General features: G+C 53.9%; 1 protein-coding gene across 1 annotated transcript in view; it reads right to left on the bottom strand.

The window, feature by feature from the left end:
- The window catches only part of LOC140723755 (NACHT, LRR and PYD domains-containing protein 3-like), a 61060-nt gene that overhangs the window by 16449 nt on the left and 26774 nt on the right, over nt 1–17837 (bottom strand). The window contains exons 2-4 of the mRNA XM_073038297.1: nt 3559–3762; nt 2350–2581; nt 405–608 (exon numbers count right to left, since the gene is read on the bottom strand). The gene's annotated coding sequence lies outside the window, so the exon portion shown is untranslated. The remainder of the gene's footprint in view (nt 1–404; nt 609–2349; nt 2582–3558; nt 3763–17837) is intronic.

Genomic DNA, 17837 nt, shown 5'->3' with positions numbered 1-17837 from the left:
ACTGTGTGCCGTGGCCTTGAACAGAGTCAAAATCTTTGCTTCTACAGGATGTCGAGCGGATCCGTTGGAAGCACCCAGAATAAACACAGTCTCAAAGGAAAAGATAACATGAATTCATCTGAAATGCCAAGTTTTCGAAACGGGAAACGTGTTGTCCTAACAGAGTTTTGACACACTTGCTTTGAAATCGGAACCCTTGGTTTCAGATCCGTTTTTAATCGTGGCAGAAGCTGTGAAAAATCTCAGTAATGCTGACAAGAAAGTGTAGGATCACAAATCATATCGCCGCCGGAAGGGGGTTAAAATGGAGCGAATAAGTTATTGATCACCGATGCAAAACACAGATCATGGATCGATTTGAAATAAAGATCGGAAACAAATATCAGAAGCTGAATTATTCTCACCTGAATTCGCTAAGAATATTCAGTCTCCGTGTGGATATATTTTCAAGTCGTTTTCTTCCAACTTCATAGCAGAGAATCGGGCGAGGAGCCGGTGCTGCTGTTCTGTGAGACTCACAGCGCGACTTTCTGTGCGCAAGCTGCTGCCCGTCCGCAGGACGGATTCCGAGACGCAGACATTCCTCGGATCAGGGAGCGGCGTTTCTGCTGAAAACAAATCCAAACGGTTCAACATTCCTCCCCTCCCTTCAACTGTCAGCAAAGCAGGCTTAATGTTGTAGTCAAATCTTACTGTACCAGGGGGATATCAATAAGACTCGGTGACAGAGGAGAGAAAGTTCCCCAGTGTCAGCAATCTGAATGCCGACTTGTCACAATTGTTATCAGACTTTGTGAGTTTCCAGTATTCTAATTTATCTCAACCCTTAATCATCTGTGGATTTAATATCTTTCTTTCTAAGAAAAATAAAAATAATGGAATTAGCCGATCTGCCGCATTCTTAACTGAGACAATCCAAACAGTAAAATCTCACGTTTTCTCTGTTGTTTTGAGTAGTTAGTTTTAGTGTGTGTGTGTGTCTGTGTGTGTGTGTGTGTGTGTGTGTGTGTGTGTGTGTGTGTGTGAGTGAGTGTGTGTGAGTGTGTGTGCGTGTGTGTGTGAGTCTGTGTGTGTGTGACTGTGTGTGTGTGTGTGTGTGTGTGAGTGTGTGTGTGAGTCTGTGTGTGTGTCTGTGTGTGTGACTGTGTGTGTGTGTCTGTGTGTCTGTGTGAGTGTGTGTGTGTGTGTGAGTGTCTGTGTGTCTGTGTGAGTCTGTGTGTGTGTGTGACTGTGTGTGTGTGTCTGTGGGTGTGAGTGTGTGTGTGTCTGTGTGTGTATGTGTGTGTGACTGTGTGTGTGTGTCTGTGTGTGTGAGTGTGTGTGTGAGTGTGTGTGTCTGAGTCTGTGTGAGTGTGTGTCTGTGTGAGTGTATGTGTGTGTGTGTGTGACGGTGTGTGTGTCTGTGTGTGTGTCTGTGTGAGTGTGTGTGTGTGTGAGTGTGTGAGTGTGTGTGTGAGTCTGTGTGTGTGTGTGACTGTGTGTGTGTGTGTGTCAGTGTGTGTGTGAGTCTGTGTGTGTGTCTGTGTGTGTGACTGTGTGTGTGTGTCTGTGTGTGAGTGTGTGTGTCTGTGTGTGTGTGTCTGTGTGTCTGTGTGAGTGTGTGTGTGCGTGAGTGTGTGTGTGTGTGAGTCTGTGTGTGTGACTGTGTGTGTGTCTGTGTGTGTGAGTGTGTGTGTGTCTGTGTGTGTATGTGTGTGTGACTGTGTGTGTGTGAGTGTGTGTGTCTGAGTATGTGTGAGTGTGTGTCTGTGTGAGTGTATGTGTGTGTGTGTGTGTCTGTGTGTGTGTGTGACGGTCTGTGTGTCTGTGTGTGTGAGTGTGTGTGTCTGTGTGTGTGTGTGTCTGTGTGTGTGTGTGTGAGTGTATGTGTGTGTGTGTGTCTGTGTGTGTGTGTGTGTGTGTGTATGTGTGTGTGTGTGTCTGTGTGTGTGAGAGTGTATGTGTGTGTGTGTGTGTGTGTGTGTGTGTGTGTGTGTGAATGTGTGTGTGTGACGGAGAGAGAGATAGAGATGAGAGGGAGAGGGAGGGAGAGAGAGAGAGAGAGAGAGAGAGAGAGAGAGAGAGAGAGAGAGAGAGAGAGAGAGAGAGAGATCAGAGACGGAACCCAGCCCCGTGGGACATTTCGGATGTCACTGTCGGTGTGTAACGTTCTACAGTACTGACTCAGTAGAAACCAACAGGACAATGTTTTGATTGAAGGTAATGACATCGCTTCTCCTAATCCGTTTGCTCAGTGATTAATTCGTTAACTTGAACATTTCAGAGCTGCTTCCAGCCATTGAAATCCCTCCCGGTCCGAACCCCGCTGTGAACGCTCCCTGGTTCTGAGGAATTGGAGACAACACTTACTGCGATGTTGAAACCGGACGGAGTTCAGTGTGGTCCCGGGTGAGCGGTGTGCTCACCATGTACAGAGATTTCAGTCTAAGCTGCTCCCTCCGAGGCTATTTGTTTATACAGTGTCCGTCGGGCATTACAGATACACTGGTCCGATTGAGCTGGAATAAGCGTACATGGCCGCAGTTCTGGTGCGCGCACCCTCGGCGGCCCGGGGTATGTCCGACAGCGGGGGGAGACGGAACTGCGGGCAAATAGAGGAAACACAGACAGGAATATCAAAGGCCGCGTTAACCGTCTCTCGCGGACGCAGGTAGGTTCTGTGTGAACTTCCGCGTAGGTCAAACAATTTCCCTCCTTGCAGTTCCATCACAACCAATGAGGCGGAGGTTCTTTGTTTAATTCAGCCAATCCCAGACCGAGGATCTGATCCATCTCGGGTTCTAGGAGGTTCTGAGCTCCACCCTGTGTGAGAACGGGGCTTCCCAGCTCAGGACGAGTTTCAACTCGAACATCCCTCACCTGTCCCGATGCAGGGCGTCGCCTTCTGCCTTCAATGTTTGTTTTTATTTCGGCGACAGGTACTTTATATATGTGATGGTTCGTAATTGTTATATAGTTTTCCAGTAACTCTGGAGTCAGATCTTTACTGTCAATATACCACGCAGAAATCGGCCACTCGGCCCATCCAGCCTTCTGCCCCGTACAATAAAATCATGGTTTTCGCTCCGTAATGCAGCCTGCCGCCTGTCTCTTTCTGTAACCGGTCAGCCCGCCCACCCCCCTTTTCCCAGCACCGCCCCCACCCCCGCTGTTTACTGTGTGCCGTGGCCTTGAACAGAATCAAAATCTTTGCTTCTACAGGATGTCGAGCGGATCAGTTGGAAGCACCCACAATAAACACAGTCTGAAAGGGAAAGATAACATGCATTCATCTGAAATGACAAGCTTTGGAAGCGGGAAACGTGTTGTCCAAACAGATTTTTCACACGCTTGCTTTGAAATCGGAACCCTTGGTTTCAGATCTGTTTTTAATCGTGGCATAAGCTGTGGAAAATCTCAGTAATGCTGACAAGGAAGTGTAGGATCACAAATGATATCGCCGCCGGAAGAGGGTTAAAATGGTGCGAATGAGTTATTGATCACCGATGCAAAACGCAAATCATGCATCGATTTGAAATAAAGATCGGAAACAAATATCAGAAGCTGAATTATTCTCACCTTAATTCGCTAAGAATATTCAGTCTCCGTGTGGATATATTTTCAAGTCGTTTTCTTCCAACTTCATAGCAGAGAATCGGGCGAGGAGCCGGTGCTGCTGTTCTGTGAGACTCACAGCGCGACTTTCTGTGTGCAAGCTGCTGCCCGTCCGCAGGACGGATTCCGACACGCAGACATTCCTCGGATCAGGGAGCGGCGTTTCTGCTGAAAACAAATCCAAACGGTTCAACATTCCTCCCCTCCCTTCAACTGTCAGCAAAGCAGGCTGAATATTGTAGTCAAATCTTACTGTTCCAGGGGGATATCAATAAAACACCGTGACAGAGGAGAGAAAGTTCTCCCGTGTCAGCAATCTGAATGCCGACTTGTCACAATTGCTATCACACTTTGTGAGTTTCCAGTATTCTAATTTATCTCAACAACTAATCATCTGTGGCTTTAATATCCTTTTTCAGAAAAAAATTATTTGAAAGAACCGATCAGCCGCATTCTTAACTGAGACTATCCAAACAGTAAAATCTCACGGTTTCTCTGTTATCTCTGTAATTTTGAGTAGTTAGTTTTATTGTGTGTGTGTGTGTGTGTGCGCGCGCGCGTGCGTGTGTGTGTCTGTGTGTGTGTGTATGAGCGAGAGCGAGAGAGAGAGAGATCAGAGACAGAGAGAGAGAGAGAACAGAGAGAGAAAGAGAGAGAGAGAGAGAGAGAGAGAGAGAGAGAGAGAGAGAGAGAGAGAGAGAGAGAGAGAGAGAGAGAGATCAGAGACGGAACCCTGTCCCGTGGGACATGTCGGATATCACTGTCGGTGTGAAACGTTCTACAGTACTGACTCAGTAGAAACCAACAGGACAATGTTTTGATTGAAGGTAATGACGTCGCTTCTCCTAATCCGTTTGCTCAGTAATTAATTCGTTAACTTGAACATTTCAGAGCTCCTTCCTGCCATTGAATTCCCTCCCGGTCCGAACCCCGCTGTGAACGCTCCCTGGTTCTGAAGAATCGGAGACAACACTTACTGCGATGTTGAAACCGGACGGAGTTCAGTGCGGTCCCGGGTGAGCGGTGTGCTCACCATGTACAGAGATTTCAGTCGAAGCTGCTACCTCCGAGGCTATTTGTTTATACAGTGTCCGTCGGGCATTACAGATACACTGGTCCGATTGAGCTGGAATAAGCGTACATGGCCGCATTTCTGGTGCGCGCACCCTCGGCGGCCCGGGGTATGTCCGGCAGCGGGGGGAGATGGAACTGGGGGCAAATGGAGGAACCACAGACAGGAATATCAAAGGCTGCGTTAACCGTCTCTCGCGGACGCGGGTAGGTTCTGTCTGAACTTCCGCGTAGGTCAAACAATTTCCCTCCTTGCAGTTCCATCACAACCAATGGGACGGAGGTTCTTTGTTTAATTCAGCGAATCCCAGTCCGAGGATTTGATCCATCTCGGGTTCTGGAAGGTTCTGAGCTCCACCCTGTGTGAGAATGAAGCTTCCCAGCTCAGGACGAGTTTCAACTCGAACATCCCTCACCTGTCCGGGTGCAGGGAGTCGCCTTTCTGCTGAAGTCAAACAAACACGTTCGACAATTTGCCCCCACAGGATTTCTGAAAGTCTTCAGTCATATATTTTCCGAGAGCTTCGCGATTCCGGAGAGTTTTTGACATTGGTAACATTAAAAAATTATTAATTTCCCATTCGCGCAGCTGTCGCCACAAGAAACCTGTGGCCCACGGTTGACATCAATTCACAAGGAACGGTTGTTGATCCACATCTTGTCAGACACATTCGTGGAGATTCTCCCTGTTAAAAGTCACCTATTGCGTTCGGCTCGAAGTTTGCTGAGGGAGCGGGTGATGGACAGATTACAAATGGGCCTGGAGGGACTGACACACGGAGGAGTGCAAACACCCTGGGGACTGGGGTGTACATCACTCATAGTAGATGTTGGTTTTACAATTCATGTCGGAAAATATCTCCCGGCAGAAGTTTAGATTGACTTCCGGGAGAGAGGAAAGCGAGGGGAAAGTGAGGATGGTAAGGAGGGATGGTTGAGGATGGTGAGGAGGGATGGTTGAGGATGGTGAGGAGGGATGGTTGAGGCTGGTGAGGAGGGATTGTTGAGGATGGTGAGGAGGGATGGTTGAGGATGGTGAGGAGGGATGGTTGAGGATGGTGAGGAGGGATTGTTGAGGATGGTGAGGAGGGATGGTTGAGGCTGGTGAGGAGGGATGGTTGAGGATGGTAAGGAGGGATGGTTGAGGATGGTGAGGAGGGATGGTTGAGGATGGTGAGGAGGGATGGTTGAGGATGGTAAGGAGAGATGGTTGAGGATGGTGAGGAGGGATGGTTGAGGATGGTAAGGGGGGATGGTTGAGGATGGTGAGGAGGGATTGTTGAGGATGGTGAGGAGGGATTGTTGAGGATGGTGAGGAGGGATGGTTGAGGATGGTGAGGAGGGATAGTTGAGGATGGTGAGGAGGGATGGTTGAGGCTGGTGAGGAGGGAATGTTGAGTATGGTGAGGAGGGATGGTTGAGGATGGTGAGGAGGGATGGTTGAGGATGGTAAGGAGGGATGGTTGAGGATGGTGAGGAGGGATTGTTGAGGATGGTGAGGAGGGATGGTTGAGGCTGGTGAGGAGGGAATGTTGAGTATGGTGAGGAGGGATGGTTGAGGATGGTGAGGAGGGATGGTTGAGGATGGTAAGGAGGGATGGTTGAGGATGGTGAGGAGGGATTGTTGAGGATGGTGAGGAGCGATGGTTGAGGATGGTTAGGATTGAATGAACGGCGAGAGGAGTGAGCGGATAATGAGCTTTAGGCTGCTACGTATTCGACGACGTCGGATGGTCGGGCGGCAACTGTACCGAGCACAAAATGGCCGCCACCCATGATGAGGTGGACGGCAATAAGGTCGGAGCGAGGGCACAGGGAGCTGCGGGGATCAGGAGTGACGGGACTGGGAGAGTTGGCCAGTGATTCACTCAATACTGGCGGAACGGGGAATGGGGTGGTGAGGTTGTGGGAAATTGCGAAATTGCCGCCCGCTGAGGATAAGATGGATCACGAATAAGGGAATGGGAGAGAGAGCTCTGAGTGACGGGATAGCGAGGCTTCACTGCCCTTCATAATTTAAAACACTTCTGTAAGGTCGCTGCTCAGTTTCCTACATTCCAGGGAGTAAAGACATAGAGTGGCATCCTCTCCCCAGCACTGAGGCCTTCTGGCCCTGACAACACACTCGCAAATCTTCCCCGCACTATTTCCACTTTAATCAAGCCTTTTCAAACATAGTAGCTAGAACTATACTTTGTCCTGCAAACACAGTCTCGCCAAAGACTTTTACAAAGGCTCCATAGTGGTTAACACAACTCTTTACAGTTGGAACTACCCGGTTTCAACTTTTGAAAGTTTTTGAGAGTTTGCAGGTTCTCACCGTGATCACATGGGTTTCCTCCGGCTGATCCGCTTTCACCACAGTCTGAAGACGTGCAGGCGGGCAGCTTGTAAATTGTCCTTTGACAAGATTAGGGTTAATTCAGGGGACTTACTGGGCAGCGCGGCTCATGCTATCTCAAAGAGAATAGTGTCCCAACTCCTGCACTCAGTACCCTGACTGCTGAAGGACAGCGTGGCAAACACCCCTTCACAGCCCCGTGTCGCCGCAGTGAGTGAACTCATCAGTCCCTCTGGTCTCTGACAATCTCAGACCAGGAGCTCCCAACTCCTGCACTCAGTACCCTGACTGCTGAAGGACAGCGTGGCAAACACCCCTTCACAGCCCCGTGTCGCCTCATCGAGTGAACCCATCAGTCCCTCTGGTCTCTGACAATCTCAGACCAGGAGCTCCCAACTCCTGCACTCAGTACCCTGACTGCTGAAGGACAGCGTGGCAAACACCCCTTCACAGCCCCGTGTCGCCGCATCGAGTGAACTCATCAGTCCCTCTGGTCTCTGACAATCTCAGACCAGGAGCTCCCAACTCCTGCACTCAGTACCCTGACTGCTGAAGGACAGCGTGGCAAACACCCCTTCACAGCCCCATGTCGCCGCAGTGAGTGAACTCATCAGTCCCTCTGGTCTCTGACAATCTCAGACCAGGAGCTCCCAACTCCTGCACTCAGTACCCTGACTGCTGAAGGACAGCGTGACAAACACCCCTTCACAGCCCCGTGTCGCCGCATTGAGTGAACTCATCAGTCCCTCTGGTCTCTGACAATCTCAGACCAGGAGCCCCCAACTCCTGCACTCAGTACCCTGACTGCTGAAGGACAGCGTGGCAAACACCCCTTCACAGCCGCGTGTCGCCGCATCGAGTGTACTCATCAGTCCCTCTGGTCTCTGACAATCTCAGACCAGGAGCTCCCAACTCCTGCACTCAGTACCCTGACTGTTGAAGGACAGCGTGGCAAACACCCCTTCACAGCCCCGTGTCGCCGCATCGAGTGAACTCCTCAGTCCCTCTGGTCTCTGACAATATCAGACCAGGAGCTCCCAACTCCTGCACTCAGTACTCTGACTGCTGAAGGACAGCGTGGCAAACACTCCTTCACAGCCCCGTGTCGCCGCATCGAGTGAACTCATCAGTCCCTCTGGTCTCTGACAATCTCAGACCAGGAGCCCCCAACTCCTGCACTCAGTATCCTGACTGCTGAAGGACAGCGTGGCAAACACCCCTTCACAGCACCGTGTCGACGCAGTGAGTGAACTCATCAGTCCCTCTGGTCTCTGACAATCTCAGACCAGGAGCTCCCAACTCCTGCACTCAGTACCCTGACTGTTGAAGGACAGCGTGGCAAACACCCCTTCACAGCCCCGTGTCGCCGCATTGAGTGAACTCATCAGTCCCTGTGGTCTCTGACAATCTCAGACCAGGAGCTCCCAACTCCTGCACTCAGTACCCTGACTGCTGAAGGACAGCGTGGAAAACACCCCTTCACAGCCCCGTGTCGCCGCATCGAGTGAACTCATCAGTCCCTGTGGTCTCTGACAATCTCAGACCAGGAGCTCCCAACTCCTGCACTCAGTACCCTGTCTACTGAAGGACCTCGTGGCCAACACTACTTCACAGCCCCGTGTCGCCGCATTGAGTGAACTCATCAGTCCCTCTGGTCTCTGACAATCTCAGACCAGGAGCTCCCAACTCCTGCACTCAGTACCCTGACTGCTGAAGGACAGCGTGGTAAACACCCCTTCACAGCCCCGTGTCGCCGCATTGAGTAAACTCATCAGTCCCTCTGGTCTCTGACAATCTCAGACCAGGAGCTCCCAACTCCTGCACTCAGTACCCTGACTGATGAAGGACATCGTGGCAAACACCCCTTCACAGCCCCGTGTCGCCGCATTGAGTGAACTCATCAGTCCCTCTGGTCTCTGACAATCTCAGACCAGGAGCTCCCAACTCCTGCACTCAGTACCCTGACTGCTGAAGGACAGCGTGGTAAACACACCTTCACAGCCCCGTGTCGCCGCATTGAGTAAACTCATCAGTCCCTCTGGTCTCTGACAATCTCAGACCAGGAGCTCCCAACTCCTGCACTCAGTACCCTGACTGATGAAGGACATCGTGGCAAACACCCCTTCACAGCCCCGTGTCGCCGCATCGAGTGAACTCATCAGTCCCTCTGGTCTCTGACAATCTCAGACCAGGAGCTCCCAACTCCTGCACTCAGTACCCTGACTGTTGAAGGACAGCGTGGCAAACACCCCTTCACAGCCCCGTGTCGCCGCATTGAGTGAACTCATCAGTCCCTCTGGTCTCTGACAATCTCAGACCAGGAGCTCCCAACTCCTGCACTCAGTACCCTGACTGCTGAAGGACAGCGTGGAAAACACCCCTTCACAGCCCCGTGTCGCCGCATCGAGTGAACCCATCAGTCCCTCTGGTCTCTGACAATCTCAGACCAGGAGCTCCCAACTCCTGCACTCAGTACCCTGACTGCTGAAGGACAGCGTGGAAAACACCCCTTCACAGCCCCGTGTCGCCGCATCGAGTGAACTCATCAGTCCCTCTGGTCTCTGACAATCTCAGACCAGGAGCTCCCAACTCCTGCACTCAGTACCCTGACTGCTGAAGGACAGCGTGGCAAACACCCCTTCACAGCCCCGTGTCGCCGCATCGAGTGAACTCATCAGTCCCTCTGGTCTCTGACAATCTCAGACCAGGAGCTCCCAACTCCTGCACTCAGTACCCTGACTGCTGAAGGACAGCGTGGCAAACACCCCTTCACAGCCCCGTGTCGCCGCATTGAGGGAACTCATCAGTCCCTCTGGTCTCTGACAATCTCAGACCAGGAGCTCCCAACTCCTGCACTCAGTACCCTGACTGCTGAAGGACAGCGTGGCAAACACCCCTTCACAGCCCCGTGTCGCCGCATTGTGTGAACTCATCAGTCCCTCTGGTCTCTGACAATCTCAGACCAGGAGCTCCCAACTCCTGCACTCAGTACCCTGACTGCTGAAGGAGAGCGTGGCAAACACCCCTTCACAGCCCCGTGTCGCCTCATCGAGTGAACCCACCAGTCCATCTGGTCTCTGACAATCTCAGACCAGGAGCTCCCAACTCCTGCACTCAGTACCCTGACTGCTGAAGGACAGCGTGGCAAACACCCCTTCACAGCCCCGTGTCGCCGCATCGAGTGAACTCATCAGTCCCTCTGGTCTTTGACAATCTCAGACCAGGAGCCCCCAACTCCTGCACTCAGTACCCTGACTGCTGAAGGACAGCGTGGCAAATACCCCTTCACAGCCGCGTGTCGCCGCATCGAGTGTACTCATCAGTCCCACTGGTCTCTGACAATCTCAGACCAGGAGCTCCCAACTCCTGCACTCAGTACCCTGACTGTTGAAGGACAGCGTGGCAAACACCCCTTCACAGCCCCGTGTCGCCGCATCGAGTGAACTCCTCAGTCCCTCTGGTCTCTGACAATCTCAGACCAGGAGCTCCCAACTCCTGCACTCAGTACTCTGACTGCTGAAGGACAGCGTGGCAAACACTCCTTCACAGCCCCGTGTCGCCGCATCGAGTGAACTCATCAGTCCCTCTGGTCTCTGACAATCTCAGACCAGGAGCCCCCAACTCCTGCACTCAGTACCCTGACTGCTGAAGGACAGCGTGGCAAACACCCCTTCACAGCACCGTGTCGACGCAGTGAGTGAACTCATCAGTCCCTCTGGTCTCTGACAATCTCAGACCAGGAGCTCCCAACTCCTGCACTCAGTACCCTGACTGTTGAAGGACAGCGTGGCAAACACCCCTTCACAGCCCCGTGTCGCCGCATTGAGTGAACTCATCAGTCCCTGTGGTCTCTGACAATCTCAGACCAGGAGCTCCCAACTCCTGCACTCAGTACCCTGACTGCTGAAGGGCAGCGTGGAAAACACCCCTTCACAGCCCCGTGTCGCCGCATCGAGTGAACTCATCAGTCCCTGTGGTCTCTGACAATCTCAGACAAGGAGCTCCCAACTCCTGCACTCAGTGCCCTGACTGCTGAAGGACAGCGTGGCAAACACTCCTTCACAGCCCCGTGTCGCCGCATCGAGTGAACTCATCAGTCCCTGTGGTCTCTGACAATCTCAGACCAGGAGCTCCCAACTCCTGCACTCAGTACCCTGACTACTGAAGGACAGCGTGGCAAACACCCCTTCACAGCCCCGTGTCGCCGCATCGAGTGAACTCCTCAGTCCCTCTGGTCTCTTACAATCTCAGACCAGGAGCTCCCAACTCCTGCACTCAGTACCCTGACTGCTGAAGGACAGCGTGGTAAACAAACCTTCACAGCCCCGTGTCGCCGCATTGAGTAAACTCATCAGTCCCTCTGGTCTCTGACAATCTCAGACCAGGAGCTCCCAACTCCTGCACTCAGTACCCTGACTGCTGAAGGACAGCGTGGTAAACACCCCTTCACAGCCCCGTGTCGCCGCATTGAGTAAACTCATCAGTCCCTCTGGTCTCTGACAATCTCAGACCAGGAGCTCCCAACTCCTGCACTCAGTACCCTGACTGATGAAGGACATCGTGGCAAACACCCCTTCACAGCCCCGTGTCGCCGCATCGAGTGAACTCATCAGTCCCTCTGGACTCTGACAATCTCAGACCAGGAGCTCCCAACTCCTGCACTCAGTACCCTGACTGTTGAAGGACAGCGTGGCAAACACCCCTTCACAGCCCCGTGTCGCCGCATTGAGTGAACTCATCAGTCCCTCTGTTCTCTGACAATCTCAGACCAGGAGCTCCCAACTCCTGCACTCAGTACCCTGACTGCTGAAGGACAGCGTGGAAAACACCCCTTCACAGCCCCGTGTCGCCGCATCGAGTGAACTCATCAGTCCCTCTGGTCTCTGACAATCTCAGACCAGGAGCTCCCAACTCCTGCACTCAGTACCCTGACTGCTGAAGGACAGCGTGGCAAACACCCCTTCACAGCCCCGTGTCGCCGCATTGAGTGAACTCATCAGTCCCTCTGGTCTCTGACAATCTCAGACCAGGAGCTCCCAACTCCGGCACTCAGTACCCTGACTGCTGAAGGACAGCGTGGCAAACACCCCTTCACAGCCCCGTGTCGCCGCAGTGAGTGAACCCATCAGTCCCTCTGGTCTCTGACAATCTCAGACCAGGAGCTCCCAACTCCGGCACTCAGTACCCTGACTGCTGAAGGACAGCGTGGCAAACAACTCTTCACAGCCCAATGTCGCTGCATCGAGGAAACTCATCAGTCCCTCTGGTCCCTGACAATCTCAGACCAGGAGCCCCCAACTCCTGCAATCAGTGCCCTGACTGCAGAAGGTCAGCGTGGCAAACACCCCTTCACAGCCCCGTGTGGCCGCATCGAGTGAACTCATCTGTCCCTCTGGTCCCTGACAATCTCAGATCAGTAGCTCCCAACTCCTGCACTCAGTACCCTGACTGCTGAAGGACAGCGTGGCAAACACTACTTCACAGCCCCGTGTCGCCGCATTGAGTGAACTCATCAGTCCCTCTGGTCTCTGACAATCTCAGACCAGGAGCTCCCAACTCCTGCACTCAGTACCCTGACTGCTGAAGGACAGCGTGGCAAACACCCCTTCACAGCCCCGTGTCGCCGCATCGAGTGAACTCATCAGTCCCTCTGGTCTCTGACAATCTCAGACCAGGAGCTCCCAACTCCTGCACTCAGTACCCTGACTGCTGAAGGACAGCGTGGCAAACACCCCTTCACAGCCCCGTGTCGCCGCATCGAGGGAACTCATCAGTCCCTCTGGTCTCTGACAATCTCAGACCAGGAGCTCCCAACTCCTGCACTCAGTACCCTGACTGCTGAAGGACAGCGTGGCAAACACCCCTTCACAGCCCCGTGTCGCCGCATCGAGGGAACTCATCAGTCCCTCTGGTCTCTGACAATCTCAGACCAGGAGCTCCCAACTCCTGCACTCAGTACCCTGACTGCTGAAGGACAGCATGGCAAACACCCCTTCACAGCCCCGTGTGGCCGCATGGAGTGAACTCATCAGTCCCTCTGGTCCCTGACAATCTCAGACCAGGAGCTCCCAACTCCTGCACTCAGTACCCTGACTGCTGAAGGACAGCGTGGCAAACACTACTTCACAGCCCCGTGTCGCCGCATCGAGTGAACTCATCAGTCCCTCTGGTCTCTGACAATCTCAGACCAGGAGCTCCCAACTCCTGCACTCAGTACCCTGACTGCTGAAGGACAGCGTGGTAAACAAACCTTCACAGCCCCGTGTCGCCGCATTCAGTAAACACATCAGTCTCTCTGGTCTCTGACAATCTCAGACCAGGAGCTCCCAACTCCTGCACTCAGTACCCTGACTGCTGAAGGACAGCGTGGTAAACACCCCTTCACAGCCCCGTGTCGCCGCATTGAGTAAACTCATCAGTCCCTCTGGTCTCTGACAATCTCAGACCAGGAGCTCCCAACTCCTGCACTCAGTACCCTGACTGATGAAGGACATCGTGGCAAACACCCCTTCACAGCCCCGTGTCGCCGCATCGAGTGAACTCATCAGTCCCTCTGGTCTCTGACAATCTCAGACCAGGACCTCCCAACTCCTGCACTCAGTACCCTGACTGTTGAAGGACAGCGTGGCAAACACCCCTTCACAGCCCCGTGTCGCCGCATTGAGTGAACTCATCAGTCCCTCTGTTCTCTGACAATCTCAGACCAGGAGCTCCCAACTCCTGCACTCAGTACCCTGACTGCTGAAGGACAGCGTGGAAAACACCCCTTCACAGCCCCGTGTCGCCGCATCGAGTGAACTCATCAGTCCCTCTGGTCTCTGACAATCTCAGACCAGGAGCTCCCAACTCCTGCACTCAGTACCCTGACTGCTGAAGGACAGCGTGACAAACACCCCTTCACAGCCCCGTGTCGCCACATCGAGTGAACTCATCAGTCCCTCTGGTCTCTGACAATCTCAGACCAGGAGCTCCCAACTCCTGCACTCAGTACCCTGACTGCTGAAGGACAGCGTGGCAAACACCCCTTCACAGCCCCGTGTCGCCGCATTGAGTGAACTCATCAGTCCCTCTGGTCTCTGACAATCTCAGACCAGGAGCTCCCAACTCCGGCACTCAGTACCCTGACTGCTGAAGGACAGCGTGGCAAACACCCCTTCACAGCCCCGTGTCGCCGCAGTGAGTGACCCCATCAGTCCCTCTGGTCTCTGACAATCTCAGACCAGGAGCTCCCAACTCCGGCACTCAGTACCCTGACTGCTGAAGGACAGCGTGGCAAACACCTCTTCACAGCCCAATGTCGCTGCATCGAGGAAACTCATCAGTCCCTCTGGTCCCTGACAATCTCAGACCAGGAGCCCCCAACTCCTGCACTCAGTGCCCTGACTGCAGAAGGTCAGCGTGGCAAACAACCCTTCATAGGCCCGTGTGGCCGCATCGAGTGAACTCATCTGTCCCTCTGGTCCCTGACAATCTCAGATCAGTAGCTCCCAACTCCTGCACTCAGTACCCTGACTGCTGAAGGACAGCGTGGCAAACACCCCTTCACAGCCCCGTGTCGCCTCATCGAGTGAACCCATCAGTCCCTCTGGTCTCTGACAATCTCAGACCAGGAGCTCCCAACTCCTGCACTCAGTACCCTGACTGCTGAAGGACAGCGTGGCAAACACCCCTTCACAGCCCCGTGTCGCCGCATTGAGTGAACCCATCAGTCCCTCTGATCTCTGACAATCTCAGACCAGGAGCTCCCAACTCCTGCACTCAGTACCCTGACTGCTGAAGGACAGCGTGGCAAACACCCCTTCACAGCCCCGTGTCGCCTCATCGAGTGAACCCATCAGTCCCTCTGGTCTCTGACAATCTCAGACCAGGAGCTCCCAACTCCTGCACTCAGTACCCTGACTGCTGAAGGACAGCGTGGCAAACACCCCTTCACAGCCCCGTGTCGCCGCATTGAGTGAACTCATCAGTCCCTCTGGTCTCTGACAATCTCAGACCAGGAGCTCCCAACTCCTGCACTCAGTACCCTGACTGCTGAAGGACAGCGTGGAAAACACCCCTTCACAGCCCCGTGTCGCCGCATCGAGTGAACTCATCAGTCCCTCTGGTCTCTGACAATCTCAGACCAGGAGCTCCCAACTCCTGCACTCAGTACCCTGACTGCTGAAGGACAGCGTGACAAACACCCCTTCACAGCCCCGTGTCGCCACATCGAGTGAACTCATCAGTCCCTCTGGTCTCTGACAATCTCAGACCAGGAGCTCCCAACTCCTGCACTCAGTACCCTGACTGCTGAAGGACAGCGTGGCAAACACCCCTTCACAGCCCCGTGTCGCCGCATTGAGTGAACTCATCAGTCCCTCTGGTCTCTGACAATCTCAGACCAGGAGCTCCCAACTCCGGCACTCAGTACCCTGACTGCTGAAGGACAGCGTGGCAAACACCCCTTCACAGCCCCGTGTCGCCGCAGTGAGTGAACCCATCAGTCCCTCTGGTCTCTGACAATCTCAGACCAGGAGCTCCCAACACCGGCACTCAGTACCCTGACTGCTGAAGGACAGCGTGGCAAACAACTCTTCACAGCCCAATGTCGCTGCATCGAGGAAACTCATCAGTCCCTCTGGTCCCTGACAATCTCAGACCAGGAGCCCCCAACTCCTGCACTCAGTGCCCTGACTGCAGAAGGTCAGCGTGGCAAACACCCCTTCACAGCCCCGTGTGGCCGCATCGAGTGAACTCATCTGTCCCTCTGGTCCCTGACAATCTCAGATCAGTAGCTCCCAACTCCTGCACTCAGTACCCTGACTGCTGAAGGACAGCGTGGCAAACACTACTTCACAGCCCCGTGTCGCCGCATTGAGTGAACTCATCAGTCCCTCTGGTCTCTGACAATCTCAGACCAGGAGCTCCCAACTCCTGCACTCAGTACCCTGACTGCTGAAGGACAGCGTGGCAAACACCCCTTCACAGCCCCGTGTCGCCGCATCGAGTGAACTCATCAGTCCCTGTGGTCTCTGACAATCTCAGACCAGGAGCTCCCAACTCCTGCACTCAGTACCCTGACTGCTGAAGGACAGCGTGGTAAACAAACCTTCACAGCCCCGTGTCGCCGCATTGAGTAAACACATCAGTCCCTCTGGTCTCTGACAATCTCAGACCAGGAGCTCCCAACTCCTGCACTCAGTACCCTGACTGCTGAAGGACAGCGTGGTAAACACCCCTTCACAGCCCCGTGTCGCCGCATTGAGTAAACTCATCAGTCCCTCTGGTCTCTGACAATCTCAGACCAGGAGCTCCCAACTCCTGCACTCAGTACCCTGACTGCTGAAGGACAGCGTGGTAAACACCCCTTCACAGCCCCGTGTCGCCGCATCGAGTGAACTCATCAGTCCCTCTGGTCTCTGACAATCTCAGACCAGGAGCTCCCAACTCCTGCACTCAGTACCCTGACTGTTGAAGGACAGCGTGGCAAACACCCCTTCACAGCCCCGTGTCGCCGCATTGAGTGAACTCATCAGTCCCTCTGTTCTCTGACAATCTCAGACCAGGAGCTCCCAACTCCTGCACTCAGTACCCTGACTGCTGAAGGACAGCGTGGAAAACACCCCTTCACAGCCCCGTGTCGCCGCATCGAGTGAACTCATCAGTCCCTCTGGTCTCTGACAATCTCAGACCAGGAGCTCCCAACTCCTGCACTCAGTACCCTGACTGCTGAAGGACAGCGTGACAAACACCCCTTCACAGCCCCGTGTCGCCACATCGAGTGAACTCATCAGTCCCTCTGGTCTCTGACAATCTCAGACCAGGAGCTCCCAACTCCTGCACTCAGTACCCTGACTGCTGAAGGACAGCGTGGCAAACACCCCTTCACAGCCCCGTGTCGCCGCATTGAGTGAACTCATCAGTCCCTCTGGTCTCTGACAATCTCAGACCAGGAGCTCCCAACTCCTGCACTCAGTACCCTGACTGCTGAAGGACAGCGTGGCAAACACCCCTTCACAGCCCCGTGTCGCCGCAGTGAGTGAACCCATCAGTCCCTCTGGTCTCTGACAATCTCAGACCAGGAGCTCCCAACTCCGGCACTCAGTACCCTGACTGCTGAAGGACAGCGTGGCAAACACCTCTTCACAGCCCAATGTCGCTGCATCGAGGAAACTCATCAGTCCCTCTGGTCCCTGACAATCTCAGACCAGGAGCCCCCAACTCCTGCACTCAGTGCCCTGACTGCAGAAGGTCAGCGTGGCAAACACCCCTTCATAGGCCCGTGTGGCCGCATCGAGTGAACTCATCTGTCCCTCTGGTCCCTGACAATCTCAGATCAGTAGCTCCCAACTCCTGCACTCAGTACCCTGACTGCTGAAGGACAGCGTGGCAAACACCCCTTCACAGCCCCGTGTCGCCTCATCGAGTGAACCCATCAGTCCCTCTGGTCTCTGACAATCTCAGACCAGGAGCTCCCAACTCCTGCACTCAGTACCCTGACTGCTGAAGGACAGCGTGGCAAACACCCCTTCACAGCCCCGTGTCGCCGCATTGAGTGAACCCATCAGTCCCTCTGATCTCTGACAATCTCAGACCAGGAGCTCCCAACTCCTGCACTCAGTACCCTGACTGCTGAAGGACAGCGTGGCAAACACCCCTTCACAGCCCCGTGTCGCCGCATCGAGTGAACTCATCAGTCCCTCTGGTCTCTGACAATCTCAGACCAGGAGCTCCCAACTCCTGCACTCAGTACCCTGACTGCTGAAGGACAGCGTGGCAAACACCCCTTCACAGCCCCGTGTCGCCTCATCGAGTGAACCCATCAGTCCCTCTGGTCTCTGACAATCTCAGA

The sequence above is a fragment of the Hemitrygon akajei genome, unplaced genomic scaffold (genome assembly GCF_048418815.1).
Source record: "Hemitrygon akajei unplaced genomic scaffold, sHemAka1.3 Scf000132, whole genome shotgun sequence".
Lineage (NCBI taxonomy): Eukaryota > Metazoa > Chordata > Chondrichthyes > Myliobatiformes > Dasyatidae > Hemitrygon > Hemitrygon akajei.
This window is presented reverse-complemented; position numbering and strand designations above follow the sequence as displayed.